We start from the raw sequence: 20,000 nt of genomic DNA, 5'->3' as shown, positions 1-20,000 counted from the left end.
CAGATACTTCAGAATTAGTTGGCCATAGAACAAAAGTAACTCTTGGGGAAGTGAGTTGTTTTGCCAAAGTAGTGATCATAGTGTCTGGAACGTCGCCAGCTTAAAAAGACACTTTTTCAGGAAGAAAAGAGAGGGTGGACAGTCGAATAACAAATAAGGATTTGTGGAATTAATTGGCTTGGCAAAACTTCAATAGCAAAACAGTGGCCGATTTGGACCTAAATCCATTCTCAGGAATTTTACTCACTTCAAAGAACAGAGTTATTACACAGTATTAAGGTATATAGTGAAGTGACATTTTGAATATTTTGAAGTGTTTAATACCTTTGCATGGTAATTATAAATCGTCAGAGAAGGTCTTCCAAGAACACAGTTGTAATTTTAATATCATATACTTCAACCATGCTGCTGCATGCTACCAGTGCTTTTATTATTAAAGGTATATTCAGTGATTTCACTCAAAAAACCTTAGGTTTCGTTTTTGGCTGTGGGACCCAGCCTTTCGTCCAATCAGGATAGAGAGTCAAAAACGAAACCTAAGGTTTTTTGACCCCCAGGGGTTAACTGGGGACAGGGAGGAACTCCTTAAATGGTCAGCACACTCTATAGTAGGGAGGTTTATCACAACAAAACAAAAAAAAAAGTGATATTTGAATTAAGTGAAATCACTGAATATACCTTTAAAGTCCTTTTTACAAAAGTTGTAGTGTTTAACTTTATGGTTATAATAATGGTTATTTTCATGTACATAGCTTAAAAAATCATCTGAATATGAAACAAATCTGAATGTGTATTTTTTTTTTAATAATTTAATATATTTGATTATTATTCATATCTTCTATATAGAAAGTGATGGACTTGTCACAAGGACGGAGTTCTCAGTTCGATCAATTAGTAACGCCCAGTGCTCAGGACAGAGATTGATAAAAAGGACGGAGATTATTTATATCAAAACCGATTGCATCGCTCCAGCGCGTCTGTTGCGCAACATTCAATGTTATTTTCCGGTGGGACGTCATCAAAAATGCCCCCCCCCCCCCCCCTATTTTTCGGATGAGATCGAAAATCTTAAAACGTGAATAACTCTAAATCATTCCGTCCAATTCTAAGCAAAGATTATGTGTTAGACGGCCCATCGTGGGCCTGTCTGTCGCTAGTCGCGTTAGAATGAATCATACCAGGCCCAGGCGGTGGCGTAACCGTCTGGGCACCCGACTGGTAATCCAGTCGCAGTGTGCCGCGGGTTCGACTCCCGAGCACGACACGGCCTTTACGGCATGTCTTCCCCCATCTCTCTCCCGTTTCCTGTCAGCCTACTGTCTGTCCCTTCAAAAAAACAATAAATAAAACCAAAAAAATATCTAAAAAAATAAAAAATAATTAATCATACCTCCCGTTGTTGTCGTTCGCCTCTGGAGTGTTTTGGCTACATCAAGCTACTTCAGTTACATCCGGGATAGCACCTGGTCCGTCGCTAAATGTGCTCCGTTGCTATAAATTGCTGGGCGCTCTGATTTAATGGATTAAATAACCTCGGGCGTTCGGGGAGTTGAGTTTTCCTTTAACAAATCCCAAATTTCCATATATTACTATCCCTGATGAAGTCTTTTATCAATCAACTGCTCAGAATCAGAATCAACCTCATTGTGACATCACAGGTTTACAGGTGTAAGGAAGTGGGTGATTGTTTTGTTTGTGCGACCTCCACCATTTTTGTTGATTTCAGGAGGAGAAAATGACAAAGAGGGAGATCAAGGAGAAACCTATCTATTACCTTCTACGTTGCTATTCTAACAATGAACTTGGTGCAGGCAGAATAAGTGACCAAAGCATACCTCCGCAGGTCACAGCCTGCACACTCTGTATTCCCCTGGCGGTGTTTGGCTCCAACCCCTGCCTAAGATGCTCACACACCCCCTAGAGATTAACTCCTCCACACTGTTTGGACAGATATCGCCTCTCCCAGGTCTTGCATAATACCTGGCTCTCACCTTCATTTCAATCCCTCTCGTCTACCACTGCCTGTGATCCATTGCGTTGGCCCATTTCTTGATCCCTATCGCAAATAGGGCCTTATCACTCAATCCCTCCTCTTTCCCATAAGAAATCGGTCCCTGGTTATTTTTTCACCTTTCTTATTTCATCTGTCCCGCTCGCTCGTGAAGGAATTCCAATGCGGGGAGTGTAAATCACTCCTCTATGTTGTTCCGTCCGTTCCGACAGAGTCAACACGAGGCCCGACCTGGAACCGGGAAGTGTGTAGCTGTAGAGGAAAGAAAGTGCGTCCGGCACTCATAACATAAAGGCAAGAGGGTTATTTGATTTGGCTGGGCAGGCGCGACCGAGGCAGTGGGTGGTTATTACTGTTTGGTTCAACATTCTTCAGCTAATGGCCCATGGTAGAGCTGATTTGTGCTTATGTGGGTTGGAAAAAGAGGGGGGGATATATATTGGGGAATATACTGTATTTTGGGGAACGTCCACCCAAAATATACTATTGTAGTGTGTGTAGTGGCTATACAACTGGCCACTACACAATGCAACTTGACTATTGTATTTTGACGTGACCCGACACTAAATTTTACTCAATATTACACAATCTACAATAGATTTTGTGTTCTAAAGCCGTGCTAGTCAGAGTTGCTACTAGTCGGAAGATAGGAAAACACTGTCTGCACACATTCTGTACTCGAGTCATTGATTCAGACAGTTATACTTTGTTTTACAAATCACGCAATCAAGTTCATAAGACTGGATTTACAAATGGAATTAGTTATTATTATTTTGGAAAGAAAATCAGGTTCCAATGTTGAACTTTGCGGAGTCCAATTTTTGCACATACAGGTAATTTGATACAAGGTCAAATAAATACATATTTGTGCATTTATTGTGTATATGCATGTGTTGTATTCCAGCGTGCCGTTTGTACTATATATTGCATATTGTACCCTCCTCAATTCCACAGCATGGAACCCATCTATGATGTATCAATACCATCTATTCAAATTTCACCAACCCCGACATCAACAACCACATACAGCAGCTATCAAAACACGTACAGTGTGTGTTGATACGGTGGTATTCTCCACTGACAGACCTGAAATGTGTGTTTTGGGGGCTAGCCAGCACTCGTGAAACACACCCGCCCGTGCCACGCCACTTTGTGATGTTTTTCCCTCTCATGTTTTTAAAACACTCATTCATCCACTGACACGTCTTTAAACACCCTCTGTGAAAAGGGTCGAGAATAGAGAAGCAAGCAGGAAAAGAGAGCATGTTGTTGCAATACAGATGGCCTGCTCAAATACTAATCTGCAGTGAGTTGGGATTCAATTGGATAAAAATATATATTCTATATTCTATAAAACGTCTTCATGTCTATTATTGTAGGTAGTAGCAACGTCACGAACAAGAAGAGGAGTCCTCTTCCTCCACCATGCAGGTGGGCGAAAGCTTTCCTGTCCCTCTTGAGGCAGGCCGCAGGCAGGTACTGTAACAAGGTGAGGATGTCAGAGTGGTCAGTAATCTTCACACGTACACCTTCAAATGCAATTAAGCCCGGAGGGTTTTGGCCCTTGGTCACACATGCTGTTGGTAGGAGCCAATTCAAACATAATAAGCAAATTCTCAACATACGTAAACCTAAGCACTGGAATACAGGAAAAGTAATATGTTTGATGACACCCAACGAATCAGAGCCTATTTGTCATTGGACGATGCAAAAATGCTAATCCACGCCTTTGTTTTTTCTCGGCTTGATTACTGCAATGCACCTTTTTCTGGACTGCCTAAGAAAACAACTGACAGATTACAACTTGTCCAAAATGCAGCAGCCAGAGTTTTAACTATAACTAAGATGAGAGAACATATTACTCCAGTTTTGGCAAAATTATTTTACTTGTTTATAAAGCTCTCAATGGTCTCGAACCTTCCTACCTACATGACTGCCTGCCTAAATATGTCCCAAACCGCTCCCTAATGTCTTCCACTGCTGGCCTGCTCACTTTGCCTAAAAAATGGCAACTAAAAAATACGGGGAAGCAGCTTTTTGCTTCTACGGGCCGACGGCGTGGAACAAACTCCCACTGTACCTTCGACAGGCAGCCTCTGTAGACATTTTTAAAGCACAGCTCAAGACCCACTTCTACACCCTTGCTTTTAATTGATCTTTTAATTTTTTGTTATTCATGTCTTCATGTATTCATGTATTGCATTACTGCTCTTGTTTTTTAATGTTTATGCCTTGCTTTTATTTTCTTTTTTTTTCTCCATTGCTCTGTAAAGCACTTTGAGCTGCATTTCATGTTGTGAAAGGTGCTATACAAATAAAGTTTTATTATTATTATTATTATTATTATATGCCTTATAAACACTGGTTTCCTTCAGTGTCCTCAAATGCCTCCAGCCGAGATGTGTGCTGACAAATTTGCTATTTCACACACAGGCAAAGGAGTTCACTGATAATGTCGGTGCAGGTTTCATGCAGACAGAGGGAATAAGGGGCCTTAGCCTTACCCATTATCCTCCAATAGTTCTTCTCTAAAATGTGGCGGTGTGGTGCACAGATATATTTTAAAACAGCTGCATGATGACAAATCATCCACAGCATTGACTAAATCACTGTTTCCCATGCAGTGGGTCGGGACCCATTTGTGGGTCACTCACAGACCAATTATTTATGGGTCATTTAAATTAACATTTTAAAATAAACAAATCTAAGAAATTGCATAAATAAAAATAATAGCCCCGTTGCAAGCTTGTAGATCAGCTATTTTCACTTTTGTGTCCCAGTAAAACGTCTAATCTCTCTTTTGGGTCTTGACCTGAAAGGTTTGGGAACCACTGGACTAAATGATGACAAGCAACATAGGTTGCTATTCTGATTGCAATGCGTTTCTGGTAATCTCTTATTGTATATTCCCCATACAAGCAAATCTATGGATGCATGGTACCTGGAGGACTCAGTAAATCCTTTAGTATTTGCCCCACTTTGGCATGGTGATTAATGATTACGTTCTGACCAGGGGGCAGTCAGACAGATATTTCGTGAAGCCACTAAGGAAATCGGGACTTCCTGAAAGTTCATATAATGGCCTGTTGTGGCACTGTCATTGTGCCCAAAAAAACCCATAGCTCCATTAGGGATGCCACAAAGTGACCATCAGCCAAATTGAATAGTCGACAGCTCTGCCGATTAATAATCGATTAATTGAACCCACCCCCCCCCAAAAAAAAAGAAAACAAGTTTTTATAATCAATATCAGATAAAACCTTTAAGATTTTATATTATGCACATGCCATGGTCACATAACCATTATGTTGAGTGCATGCTTTGATGGTTACAGTTTTATAATCAGTTTTGATGAGTAAACCTTTGTGGAGATCTTCTCAGTTCTCATTGTATGCTAGTTACTGCCATTCAGGATGGAAAATGAAATCCATTTGGATTTGGGGAGAAGTAGTTTCATAAGGGGCTGGTATGAAGTACTTGATATAAAGAGAACACTCTACACCTGCCTTCATTTCATCTGATTGTCTGTCTGGCAGTCACTTAACAAGCGATCGTTGTGTCTGTTAGAGTGAGGGGCAGAGAAGAGTGGCTTTGCTCAACTTGATTTATACTTATATTCTCCACTCTGATGAAGGTACATGTTCGATATATCATGTAGCCTTACTTATTAGCCTATATTTTGGCTATTAAAAAAATTATCGATTATGAAATATTAAAATCGATTTCGGAGACTCCGACGATTAATCGGAAAGTCGATTAATCGGCGGCATCCCTAAGCTCCATAGAGGTCCATGTATTTGGGCCCAACTTCACCTAGACTGTATTACCTTAATAAACATGGTCATGAATACTTTCTGCTTCCAGTCACTAGTTTAAAGTCTCATTTCTCATGTCATAATATTCTTTTTGGAAAATTATGGTCCCATTTATTTAAAAAATGACCATGAAGTCGAGTATGTTCTGAGGGGCGTGGCTACCGTTACAGTCTATGATCGGGATCCACCCCCCGTTCGAGTCAAAATAAAAACCAACGAAGAAGAAGGGGGGGAGGTCCCGCCTCGTTGTCTGGGCCAGCCAATGGCCAGCTGGGCCCAAACGGATCTAGAAAGATGGCGATTTACAATTCAAGGACTGACAGGCTTCATCTTACGTCCATATCAGACCCGGAGAACGCTTTGTCCATATTTTTTTTTACAGTCTATGGTTCTGACTATCCAATGCAACTACATTTGCAGTAGTGTGGAAGTTTAGACCAGAGTGGCTCAAACCACACCCCAACACCTGATGACTGACCAAGCATTAGGATAATCTACATCCCATACCCTGGAGGAAATATTGATCCGTGGTTGGCTAGTGCATTGTTGGGCCACCCAGCATTCCAGGAGCATTTTTTGAGTTTGTGAAATTAATTGGCAAAAGTGCAATAGCAAAACAGTGTCCAAATTGGACCTAAATCCATTCTCAGCAAAAAATACCCTGACAGTTCACTTCAAAGAACTAGACAGTTATTATACAGAACTAGGGTATAGTAACTGAACTGACCAAACGATGATATGACTTCAGTTTATAGGGCTGGCCCCGCTGTTGCTGTTGAGACTGAAATTGCAATCATAAAATGCTACAGTTTGTACCAATGGTTTGTTTCACAGCCTCCCTACTCATGCACGTCACTGCTGTTTGGTTTAGTGTGTAGAGTACATTACACCCCACTACTACTCACAAAACATTTAATTTTCTAAATGTAATATTTGAATGCAACTCTTCCAAATAATGGCATGTGTTTGGTCTTGATAGTGAGACAGAGAGGGAGAAAGAGAGAAAGAGAGAGAGGGTGTGTGTGTGTGTGTGTGTGTGTGTGTGTGTGTGTGTGTGTGTGTGTGTGTGTGTGTGTGTGTGTGTGTGTGTGTGTGTGTGTGTGTGTGTGTGTGTGTGTGTGTGTGTGTGTGTGTGTGTGTTGGATGAGATGAACACTGTCTCATTGAAGCCAGAGAGAGGAAGCCCCTATCATATCTCAGCCAGCCAGAAACTGAATGCAATGTCCTAAACAGAGAGAGAGGGGGGGGGGGGGGGGGGGTTGGGGGGTAAGTAAATAGTAGGTATGAATTATGATATATGGTTTATGGCAATAGGAATATGTCCAGAATATTGGGAAATACATCTTTTGTTGATAAAGACTTACATCTTTTGTTGATAAATCATAATAATGTTTCTCAGTGGTGTCTGTCGTCGTGACTATGACTATCTTGCCCCCTTACCCCTACATTTTGTAGGCCAGATTTTACTATTTTGAAAAACGTTTTGAAATTGTTCAACTAGCCGATATACATCGACACGTTGTGACCTTGTAGATCGGCTATTTGAAATATTTAAAAAAGGAATAAGGGGTAAGATGCGCTAGATATGGCCCTATGTACTGTATTTCAATCCATTGTTGGCAACAGAATGGTACCAACTTAGCATAGTATTTCCTTGAAAGATGAAATAGATGGAGAGAAAGAGAGACAGGCCTTGAGAGGAGTGGTAGAATGAAAGAGATGATGAGAGTCGACAGTAAAGATAGAAAGAGTTTTGAGAAAACTAAAGAAATAGAAAAAGAGAGAGAGATGTTGGGGTCTCAACATATAAACACAAACCTCTATGGTTCTCAAAGTGGGGACCAGGGACCCTCAGGTTTCCTTCAGTTGGTACAAAATGTGCCTGTATTCTCAGGCCCCTTTTCCACCAAAATAACTTGGGTTCCAGAACTGGTTGCGCTCTAGATTCTTGGAACCTTGGTGCTTTCACGGAACCGGCGGCCATTTTTTGGTTCCAGTTCCGAACCAACTTTTAGGGTTCTGAACCAATTCATTTTCAGTGGAAACACTCTGAACTGGTTCAATATTTAGGTTCAACCCCAGTGGAAACGGGGCCTCAGAGTCATGGGGTCCTTGAAATGAAAAGGTTTGAGAACCACTGCTCTAACCTTATCCCTAACCTGTAACCCCAAACCTAAATTAAAACGGTATACAGCAGCAATCAGCTACGTATACAGAGCACATCCCACCAGGGGGCCAAATCTGTCTTCAAATATCAAGAAGGCGCACATTGACTATAGCGCTAGCAGAGAGGACCAGAGATGAGAGTATGAGAGGAGGGCGACCCCGTTCAAAGACGCCATCAAATTACTTCTGAGACTTGAGCATTCTCCTCTGACTGCAATTCAGTTCAGAGGAGACCACACACACACACACAGACACACACACACACACACACACACACACACACACACAGAGAGACAAACCTCCTGTTTGATTGACAACTTATTTTAGCTGTACGGGGACCAGGAAATTGCATCACAAAGAGAGATTGCAGCGGCACATGTGACACCAGACGTCTTATCTGCTGTCTTCAGTTGGACCACGCTCCTCCACTGCAACATGTGTGCAAGCGCATGCATGTGACCCAGTCACTGGCCGAGCAAATGCACACGCTTCTTGCACATCGTTGCTGTCGGGCAGAAACCTTGCATGTCCATGTTTCAACTTTTAATGTTTTTCTTTGTAAATTAATACAGTACTTTGTCATGAGCCACGTCACATCGACTTTTGAGAATGTTTAGGGAAGTATGTGGGTATTTATAAATATCGTAATATCGAACCAATGAAAAGTATTAACGTGTGTGTGTGTGTGTGTGTGTGTGTGTGTGTGTGTGTGTGTGTGCACGCACTCGCATGTGTATTTGTAAGCTTGTGCCAGTGACTGACCGAGTTAAAGCTCAGCTATACTTGGCTGCACGATTTCCCGATCTGCTATTTTCTGTGCACAACACCGGCGCGCTACCAAGTATAAATCAAGCCTTGGCATGAACATGTCTGTATGAGTTTACATGCACGTGTTTGCACGTTTGTCAGCGCGCGTGCACACATGTGTGCGATGGTGCGTCAGTGCATGCTGTGTGTGTATTGGGGGTCTGTGGCTGTGCGTGCACGTGTGCATGCCAGTGTGTATCAGCATGTCTCCGTGGAGACCAACAGGGGTTGTAAGAGGAGGTGGAAATGGGTCAGGTCCAATCGAGAGGAAAGACATTCTATCAATGTCTCCTCATCACGGCTGATAACCAAAACAATGATCTCGCCTGACAGAATCTCATTCATCCCTAATGCTGTTTGCTCAGCGAGAAGAGACACATCTGATATGGAGACAAATAGCGCCACACAGGCACACTTCATTTCACTGCGTTTTCCTCTGACCATAATACAGCAATATTCTCTATTAACACTATGGGTTGCATGCTGTATACTGTGGTGGCAGCCCTGTTAGAGATGTTTTATTTATGTACATGTACGTACCGTAGTGTGTGCTTATTATTGTCTCCATCAGCCGAAGGCATGGGGAGAGAATACAGTATGTTTTGCACTCCGTCCGTCCGTCCGTCCGACTGTGCGCACGTGCGTGTGTGTGTGTTTGTCTTTTTCCAGCTAATCTCCGGCACCGTTAACCCAGTCGATGCCAAACTCCCTCGATGCCACGACGAACGTCTGCCCCAAATTTTCTAGACTGGCCTGTTATAGCGCCACCATGAGGCAAACATTTGCAAACCCATTTATTTATATTACTCGTACACATTTGAACCATACATCACGCAAATTGGTATACACCATCTCTATAGTCATGTGATCAACATACATCTTTGGAACAAAATGCCTCAAATCATCCAATTGCCATCAAAGGCGTTTAAAGGGACACTTCACCCTTTTTGCAAAAAAATATATGTTAATGACGTTTAGAAGCTTTAGATCACTTTCCTGGGGGTATTTATGTGTGTAATATGTGGTTTTAGTTATTTTAGATTGTAGCAGTGAGCCTGTTGTCTCTGATGTCATGGACACTGGTCTCACTACCTTCCTGGACTACAATTCCCATAATTCTTTGGTGCACTGCTCCTCCTTGCGGATAGGGGGAGAGCTGTCTTACTGAGACAACATGTAGTCCAGGAAGGAAGTGAGCCCAGTGTCCATGACATCAGAGACAACAGGCTCACTGCTACAATCTAAAATATCTAAAACCACATATTACATACATAAAGCCCCCCAGGAAAGTGTTCTAAAGCTTCTAAACGTCATTAACATATATTTTTTTGCAAAAAGGGTGAAGTGTCCCTTTAAGAACATTTAACATTTAAGAAATGGCACCCACCAGGAGGCCACAATAACCTGACCTGGCCTGTATGCCCCGAGGGGCACTTTTTTTAGCATATTTATATATATATGCATGCAATAGAACAGGATGAAGGTGGAGGATCCTGTCAGATCCACCAGAGACAATACTGTACATTTAACCAGACTCCTGTTTCCCACAATAGACAATTGTGACAAATAGAGAAAGGAAGTCAGCAGGAGAGAAGGATGTGATTTAGGGGTGAAAGGACAACTGGACAGAACCTGGACAGAACATTTAATATTTTCTTAAATAACGAGGCCAGCATAATTCCAGTTTTTTTCTTATGGTGAACATAAATCAAAACTGAAAAGTGCACTTCTCAAACTATGGTTTGCCAAAATTTATTACAGCTCATATGCAGAGGTCACAGAACTCCATTGTTGTCCAAAAAAAATGTTAAAACAAGTCCCAGAACTGTATGTCATAGAAGAACTAACATTCATACTTAGACTACAAGAGGATAAGTTCTATAAAAAGTGCGAAAAGTGGGATCTCTTCTTTCAGCCTATCGATAATGTATGAGGATCTCAATGAATGTGAATCTTGTAATATCAAAAATGCAGACTTTTTTTGTTTTGTTTCTTTTTTTGTCCCTTGCTTTTTTCCCTTCTTTTTTTTATAGGACCATACTTCTAAGTATAATGCGTGAAATAAATGTTTAATTATTGGACTTTTTGTGGACTGTGTTTTCAATAAGAATACCAAAACCTTCTTGTTAGAAAATCTTTTAACCACTTAAAAGATACGTACCGTATGTATATTTCATTGACTAAAGTCCCCCAGGGGTCTATCACAAGGCACCCTAATGTTTCCCCTCTACGGCGAAGATATTTGATGTAGAGTACCTTGTGATACCTTGTGGTCATCTATTTAGCTGATCTACAAGCTCACAAAGGGTTGCGATACAGTATGTTCTCGTATCTGCTATTTTTGTCAAATGTTCACCCCGGAATAGGGATGCCATGGTTTCACTCGGTTAAAGTCAGGTTGAGACATGATAGTGTGTTTGCTTTTTGTTCTTTTCCAGTCCAAAATCCTCTTTCTAGCCTGAGGAAACAAGACAATTATATCTGCCATTCAATGGTAAACTATATCTCTTGGCATTGAGATGAATATCTCTGTCTCAGCTTTGATCCCGAGCACAGCGTCGTGTGTGCGGTTTCTACCACCACTAAAGCACGCGGAAGACAAATAATGAACGTCACATCATAAATGTTTTAAAACTTCATTTATCACACAAATGCACTCGATACTCTCCCTGACCCATGACCCATAAACATCAGTACTTCTCTGACCACTATACAGTAAAATAATCTGTGTTCATTCATCCATTTGTGTACAAAAGGGATTTGCTGTTCCCGCTACGCTGCGTCCGAGCATGTAGGTTCAACATGAGAAATTCTATGACTGTCCCCGTACTGGGGACCACGTATACGCACGTTGCAAGCATGTGCAGACAGATACGTGTGCCCGTGCATACACACTGCTGTGAAACACACGAGCGTTACGCTTGTCACAAACGTGCGAAAAGCAAGTTCTGTCAGGAAACACAGTACAGTTGTTGGCGGTTCACAACTTCACATCCAGTCATCCATCACACACTCATTTCAATCTCACACCGCTCTATTTAATGTAGAAGTTTGCACTACTCATTCCTGCTTGCTTTTGCTGGTGCTCATGCTGCTGCTGCTGCTCTCACCACTGCTGTCTTTCTCAAACACTGCTGATCACCCTCCACCATCCCAGCTGTACCACCTGTCGTTTTTGGATCTGCTGTTCGTGTACGGTGGATTCAGAGTCCCTACGGTTGGGAGAGGCACTTTATGAGAGTACCTGTCCTAAAAGCAGACCCAATTCATTGCCAATCCATAATACATATATTGCTCATTTTATATTCAATATAAAATATATTCTATCCATTCATGAGTTATCTTGACATGAGTTATCCTGAAATATGCACACATATGGACCGTGACACACACGCACCGTGACACACACACACGCACGCACTGTGACACATACGCACACACCGTGACATGCACGCACGCACCGTGACACGCACACACGCACCGTGACAAGCACGCACACACAGCTTAAACTAAATCTAACCTTAACGAAGCATGCAAGTTATTTTTCTTCTTCTTTTTCCTAGTGAGTACCAAACGTACGTACGCACCCACGCCACGCCACGCCACGCAACGCACGCACACACGCACGCACACCTCCACCCCCCACTCCACCTCTAACTCTCCAGGCGAGAAGAGGAGGCATCCAACCGACGGCAGGCTTCTATTCTGGGCCCCCGGGCTCCGAGCTTGACATACTAATGATATAACAGCAGCCATGGCCAGGCGCTGTGTGTGTTTGCTGCTCCATTTATTTTCTGTGCCATAGTTTACTGTTACAACTGACTCTGCGTGCACGCACACACGCACATGTGTGTCACTAATTGTACAATTAGAAATGTTCAAGGTTCAAGATTAAAGGTTTGAAGTTGTGTTATTGTTGCATCTTCATGTGCACAGGTACATTTTGGCATCCTTCTGTTCCTATTTGTTCGGCTTCCTTCAGATATTGTATAGGGAATAATAGTAACTGAAGAAAGAAAAATGTGTGTAATCCTAAATTAGACCCGTTTCATTTACAGTCAACTATGAGGCCCTCACACCTACGTACGTCACACCACTGATCCAACCGATACAGAACAGAACATGTTAATCTAACATGAGCCCATTATCCATCAGATGATATGCAGTGTTACATTATTTACCAGACAAACACTTGAACAACACAGAGATGGACGGCTGTTCATAACAAACAGGACTGTTTCCCCCAGCCAGCAGCAGCAGTAATGGAAGGTGCACGTCAACAATGTCCTGCAGGGAAATTGCAGCAGATTTGTCACTTAAATATCTGCACGTGAGGATGAAAGTGTAAATGTGTGCATGTTCACGTATGTCAGACACTGTGTGTGTGTGTGTGTGTGTGTGTGTGTGTGTGTGTGTGTGTGTGCGCGTGCGTGCGTGTGTGTGTGTATGCATGCATGCGTATGTGCGCACGTGGGTGCAAGCGTACAGGGATGCTTGTCACAGTGCATTGGTGTGAGTTGAGTACATATAGTATGCCGCATGCTTACAATATACAACGACAATATGCACCTTTGTGCATGTAATTGCATGTCATTGCATTTACGAATCAATGTGGGAATATCACCCTAAATTGCGAAGTAAAATAAACATGTCTACATGTGCATGTTTGTGTGCTTGCCTCCATGTGTGCGTTGTATGCGATTGTGCATGTTTGTGTGTTTGCATGTTTGCATTGAATAAGTGAACCGCAGCAGCTGACAGAAGCCATTATTGAAATAACGGCTCTCTCTGTCTGACGGCTCAAACCTGACATTTAGCTCATATTATGAGCTGCTGCTGCTAGGACACACACCCCCCCCCCCCCCCCACACACACACACACACACACAGAGAGAGAGGGGGAGAGGGAAGGATTTGGGACCAGCGTGTTCCCCTTCCCAGGCTTAAGCCCCAGTGGGACTCCACTCCTCTAACAAGGTGATATCATTGTCTCTCTTATTAATCACATTTGATTTGGATGCGCGCCAAATTATTAGTCCAGGCGAATCACCCAGAGAGGGCACGTCGTTTACACTTCATCCTGCAGAGAGGAGTGCGTACGTGCGTGCGTGCGTGCGTACGTGCGTGCGTGCGTGCGTGGTTGTGTTGTGCAGACAGACTGTGTGAGGATTTGTGTGTGTTTGTTCAGTACATCCCCCCTCCCCCCCCCCCCCCCTCCTTCTATTCCCTCATCAGACTTACAACAACAATTGGATTGGAGATTGTATTATCAAGAGGAAAATGCTGCTTTATACCAGCAGTGGGGGATGTGTGTGTGTGTGTGTGTGTGTGTGTGCGTGCCTGTGCGTGCCTGTGCAATGCATGCTCTACGATTTGTGTGTGCGTGCGACTCGTGCGAGAGAAAGTGTGTGTGCGTGTTTGTGTGTGTATCCGCGCATGTGCGTTGCCTGTATGCATTCAAATGCGTAAAATTATAGAAATATATTAATATGCAAAAGTTTGTGTGCATTTGTGACTGCAACTGTGAGTTTTGCTATTATTATGCATAGTGTACCGTAACTGTAGGCTCATATTATTTTATGCACTGATAAAACATATACAGACAGCACGAGCCACTATATGCATCTACCCCTAACCTTATCAACTCAGTAATGTGCAGCACAAAAGATGCTTTGATAACATAAAGCTAACAGCCCTGCAAAAATCCTAGATGACTTGACCTTGGAAATAGAAAAAAGATAACGATCTATGTGCATTTCAATAGAGAAATAATGAATAAATTCAAGGTTTATTTATTTGAAATGTCACTGCGGGATAATCCCCTTAGATGCAGCATCTCGTCTCTTACAACAGTGGTTCCCAAACGTTTTAGCTCAAGACCCAAAAGAGAAATTAGACGTTTGACGGGGACCCAAACTAGTGAAAATAACTGGATCTACAAGCGCACAACACTTGTTGTGGGTAGTGGAGAAGAATAGAGATATAAAGAAGAGTATAGGGTGAAAAAAGAAATACTAACTGGGGGGAGGGATGGGGTGAGGGAGAAAAAAAAAGGGTATGTTCAAACTGTACTAAATTGTTGAAACCTATTACCAATAAACAATAAACATATATTAAAAAAATAATAATAATACAAATATGTGACCTTTCATTTTTGTATAGTTCATGTACAGTAGCTAGGTGTGTACATGAGTAATAACAGCACAGTAGTAGCAACCGCTACGGTGTACAAACCTCAGCCTGATAGATTTACAGAGCTTTGTGGGGAGGAAAATATATTCCCCCAATATACCCTGGGAGATATTGCATATTGCAGAAGGACAAATCGGTTACGATGCAGGAATTTACATAAAGAGGGAAAATAAACTTCAATGAATATCAACTCACTTTACAGCTGATTCAAATCTATCCAAGACATGACCACGCACGCACGTACGCACACACTGTGACTGAAACCGTCACTGTTCAATACCCATAAAGAATGCTATGTATTCATATACACTCATAACTGCCTCCCAGCCTCACGGCTGTGGCCCCTGGCTCTGATGAATGGAGACATCAGCCCCACCCACCCGCCCCCTCGTCAAGGTTGAGGGAGTCCCCTTCTTGTGAACCCTCCCCCTCCTCTCCTCATCCCTCCATCCATGCATGCATGCACTCTTTGCACAAGGGTTGGAGAGAAGGCCAAAACAAAAGGTTCACATTGTAAACAGATTGGAAGAAGACCTTGACGTGTGTGCAATGTGTGTGTGTGTGTGTGTGTGCGTGCGTGCGTGCGTGCGTGCGTGCGTGCGTGCGTGCGTGCGTGAAGAGAGAAAGAGAAAATGGAAATGAATGAAAGATTATTTTCAGAGTTAGGCTTACAGGAAAGGATTTAGGTGGGGTTAGGGCTAGTATCAACATTTACAGGTTATATGTTTAGGCGTTGGGGTTAGAGTGTTATGCCTGATTCATACGACGCTGGAATGAGCTGTGACAATGAGCTTGTAGAATAGGTTTGGTTTGCAACACCGGCGTGCGACTAAGTGTCCTCAAAAGTATAGTAATATTATTGTGTGTGCATGTGCGTGCATGCGTCCTGCATAGCAGCAACTGCAGGTTATATCAGAGCCTTACAGCCATTGATCGTCTTACATTCGTTCTTGGCTTTGTTCCTCGCCACAAAGACCCGCTGGCACTCACTGCTGCTGGGTCAATATTGACAGGCCTAATGGAAGCAGAGCTACAGTACAGCACAGGGTCACAGGCTATCTGGCACACACCCTTTCCTTCTGTGTACACCGAGAGATAATGATCTGACCCGGGATCAGATTCATGCTGAAAGTATGTGAGGTGATTTGAAACTAAGGCCACACCTGATTTAACAGTCAGACCAAAATCCAGGTCCCAGCATGAAGCCAGCTGAGGATTCTGGACGGAAGTCTTTAAGGGCCACAAGGGGCCACTGGACTCTGGAACCACCTGTCTGAGGCCATCGTGGTAGCAAAATCAGTTTAATCGTTTAACCACATGAACCCTAGCATTGCCATTCTTTCTGTAAGGGGTGAGAATGTTCTTGGTCACAAGAGCGGGAAGTGCTGACCATGCAGGTGGAACTCCTTGGCGAAGTTAGGTCTTGGCGATATATTCATCTTTATGGACAAGTTAAGAAAGCTTAGTTGTCAGGTTTAGGTTTAGATTCTCATACAGGCTTGATTGAAGATTGGAAGATTTATGATCAGACAGAGAATGGTTCCGGGCAGGCTGAGCGGCGAAGAGCCGGACAGGCTGGGCGGCGGGGAGCCGGACAGGCTGAGCGGCGAAGAGCCGGACAGGCTGGGCCTGGGTTAGGGTTAGGGTCAGGGTTAGGGTTAAGGATTCGGGGCCAGGGTCCTTAGGCGGTCGACGTACATCGCAGCAGCCTACCTGGGGTACCACGATATCCTTCAGGGGTCAGGGTTAGGGTCAGGGTTAGGGTTAGGGTTAGCCTAGGAAGGCTGATGGGTAGGAGGATTCGTGGCCAGGGTCCTTAGGCGGTTGTCGTACATCGCAGCAGCCTACCTGGGGGCACGATATCCTTCACCGTTCGGTTCAATTTTAACCTCGCCCAGGGGAGGGCGAGGCAAGTCATCAAGTCATCTTTGGCCCTTCCCGGAGGCGAAAGTGCCACCGGTTTGGGAAAATGGAATGGAATGGAAATGGAATGGAATAGAAAAGGAAAATACTTTATCAATCCCCGCAGTCTTCCGCTGCGACCAAATCTCGGTTTGGTAGGCGCTCTCCGTCTTGGCCTAGGGAGGTAAGGGCTTCAAAAGGTGGGAAAGGGAAGCACAGTCATCCTCAACTTGCAGTTCGATTTTGACCTCGTCCTGGGAAGGCGAGGTCAAAAGTCGCCGACTTTGAAAGGATCAGTCATTGTTTTAAGACGTCCCGCTGCGACGAAATTTTGGTCTGATCATACTGTAAGGGGTGAGAATGTTCTTGGTCACAAGAGCGGGAAGTGCTGACCATGCAGGTGGAACTCCTTGGCGAAGTTAGGTCTTGGCGATATATTCATCTTTATGGACAAGTTAAGAAAGCTTAGTTGTCAGGTTTAGGTTTAGATTCTCATACAGGCTTGATTGAAGATTGGAAGATTTATGATCAGACAGAGAATGGTTCTGGCAAAGTGCCTTATAAAAGGGTTGGGGTGACGTCACGACTAGGTAGGCGTGACGTAACCCTGACACTTTCAGAATAGGCGAACATTCAGTGAATACATGCAGGCGACCATTCGGCAAAAACAAATCTAAACGCTCACAACGTGTCGCAATGCAACAAGTTGTGAGATTATTTTCACCAAGAGAGGGGAAAAGGAGGGGGCCCAGAAGGCAGAATATACCCCTGGGCGTCCCTAGTAAACAAGGGTTTTAGTGGTTAAATGATTCCTATCACATAATGTACTGCATTTCATGTCTTATGTCAGCAATACACAAAGGAGTGTGTAGCCATGATGCCAAAGTAACAATTACATGGTATAGACCTAGACGTTACCTAGATGCTCTTAACTAGAGCAACCAGCCAACCACCAATGTTCAAGATCGGAGTAGGTGTATATGAGTATTATGAACCCATGAATCAACAAACAATGGTCATTAATGGTATATTACGTAAGTAACAGGTAAAGATCAAACCTAGCATTATGTCTATGCTACTGTAAAAAAATTATATGTCGATAAGCAAACATATCTATCATAATAATTAACCTGTGTACAATACACAAATAACCTGCATGAATATGCATAGACTCTAATGAGCCAATCAAAGTGTGGGTTGTGATAAATAAACCAACATCAGACCAAAATTGGTAATAATTTTGGTTAACTGCCCCCCAATTTGTCTTGCATCACTGCAAGATAGTCCCTCGTCAAATCTAGCACACAAGAATTATCTAAGCAATTATTTCATCGAAAACCAAATTATACTGATTTATTCACCTACTCCAGAAGACACGTCTCTTCAAAACATTTGCGCATAGAGTGCATATTGCACAACCTGAATACATATTATTGCTATCTCTCTCTACCGAGAGAGAAGAACGTTAAAACGACTTTGCAACTAAGTTACAGCTAGCAGCAGTCATTGCAAGGTTACAGGTAACGTAAATAAGGTCGATGCATGCGGAGTGCTGTTATCATTAGATATTGACGTTCATTTGAATGATGAGTCATCTTTCCTTCTGGCGAAGCAGCCAGGCTGACAGCAGTCTATGCATCATTATGAATCATGTGGACCCAGGAGAGACTTCTACAATGTCTGTATTCTGTACTACTAACAACAGAACTACTTCTACAATGTCTACCACTGTATTCTGTAGTTGCAACAGTACTAAAGGCTATATTATTTACTACTACTATTACTACTATTACTAGTATTCTGGACAACAAAGGAGGGAATTCGAAAATATCTATAACTCTATAAGAATGCGTGCCACTGGCCCACTACTGTACTAAGGCTGGACAGAATAGACCTCAATTTGGAGGAATTGGATACAGATAATAAAATGCATACACATCCAGAGACTTTAACACTTTTTATATATATTAATGTATATGTGTTTGTATGTGTTTGTATATCATTTATATATAATGTATATGTGCATAAGTATAATATTTATCCAAGGAGATTCTCTGTGAAAAACAAAGGATGCATATCGCTAGAGTGTCACACAACAATATTGCATAGTGTACGTTTCTACATATTGTATGTGTGCACCGATGGTGGTGGTGGCAAGACTTAAACACACACACACAGTAAATGTTTTTGAGTTAGGACTCATTTCATGACTCATAACTTTAATAGGAACCATAAAAGTTATTTACATGAAAGCTCTTTTGGAGTCGGATATCTTGTTTCTTTTTTAAACAGAAGACATAATTTGTTTCTAATGGCATCTATCTGTCCAGCAGTTAAATGACATGAGGTGTGCTTCATTTGCGCTTCATTTATCTCCCCAGATGACTAAACAGCCTCAAACGTGGAAACATGACTCACAGTGGGACATGAATCAAACACACCTCCAGTACAGTATGCCACTATGTCTTCACTGTCTTACTCCCTCTCTCAGACACTATTGTTTCTGTCTGGTCCATCACTGTCTTTCTGTGTGTTCTTCCTCTGCTCTCCTTTCTCTCTACCAGTCTAATCTACCTCCATCTGTCTCTCTCTCGTGTCTCTCTCCGTCTATCCTCGGAGACAGATTTGTGTCATCATTTCATTTGTCCATCTTTGTCCGTCTCTTTGTCTTCCTTTTTCCACTGTCACTGTCTGTCTTTCTTCATCCCTCTCTTGGACCTCCATCACTATCTATAAATCACCAGTCAGTCAGTCAGCACCCCTGGGCGCATTCCTGGGGGTCTGGATGTTCCGGGGACCCCCTGGGGACACCCGGCGACCCCCACACGGTAACTCTGTCATTTCTCGACCGTTTCGGACGCGGAGCAGCTCACCAGAACCGGGCCGGCACCCTGGGCGTGTTCCTGCGGGTCTGGAAGTTGCGGGGACCCCCCGGGGACCCCCACACGGAGTTGCACCACTTACTTCACACAGGTGTGATTTTATCCTGTTTTACAACTGATTTCCTGGAAGGGATGAATTGGATGCAACTAAAATGACTTAAGTAGATACTTATAAATTCAAATTGTATGTATGTAAATATACAGTATATGTAAATGGCACGGCTCT

Source organism: Protomyctophum parallelum (genome assembly GCF_964188405.1).
Source record: "Protomyctophum parallelum genome assembly, chromosome: 14".
Taxonomy (NCBI): Eukaryota; Metazoa; Chordata; class Actinopteri; order Myctophiformes; family Myctophidae; genus Protomyctophum; species Protomyctophum parallelum.
Note: the sequence above shows the minus strand (reverse complement) of the source record.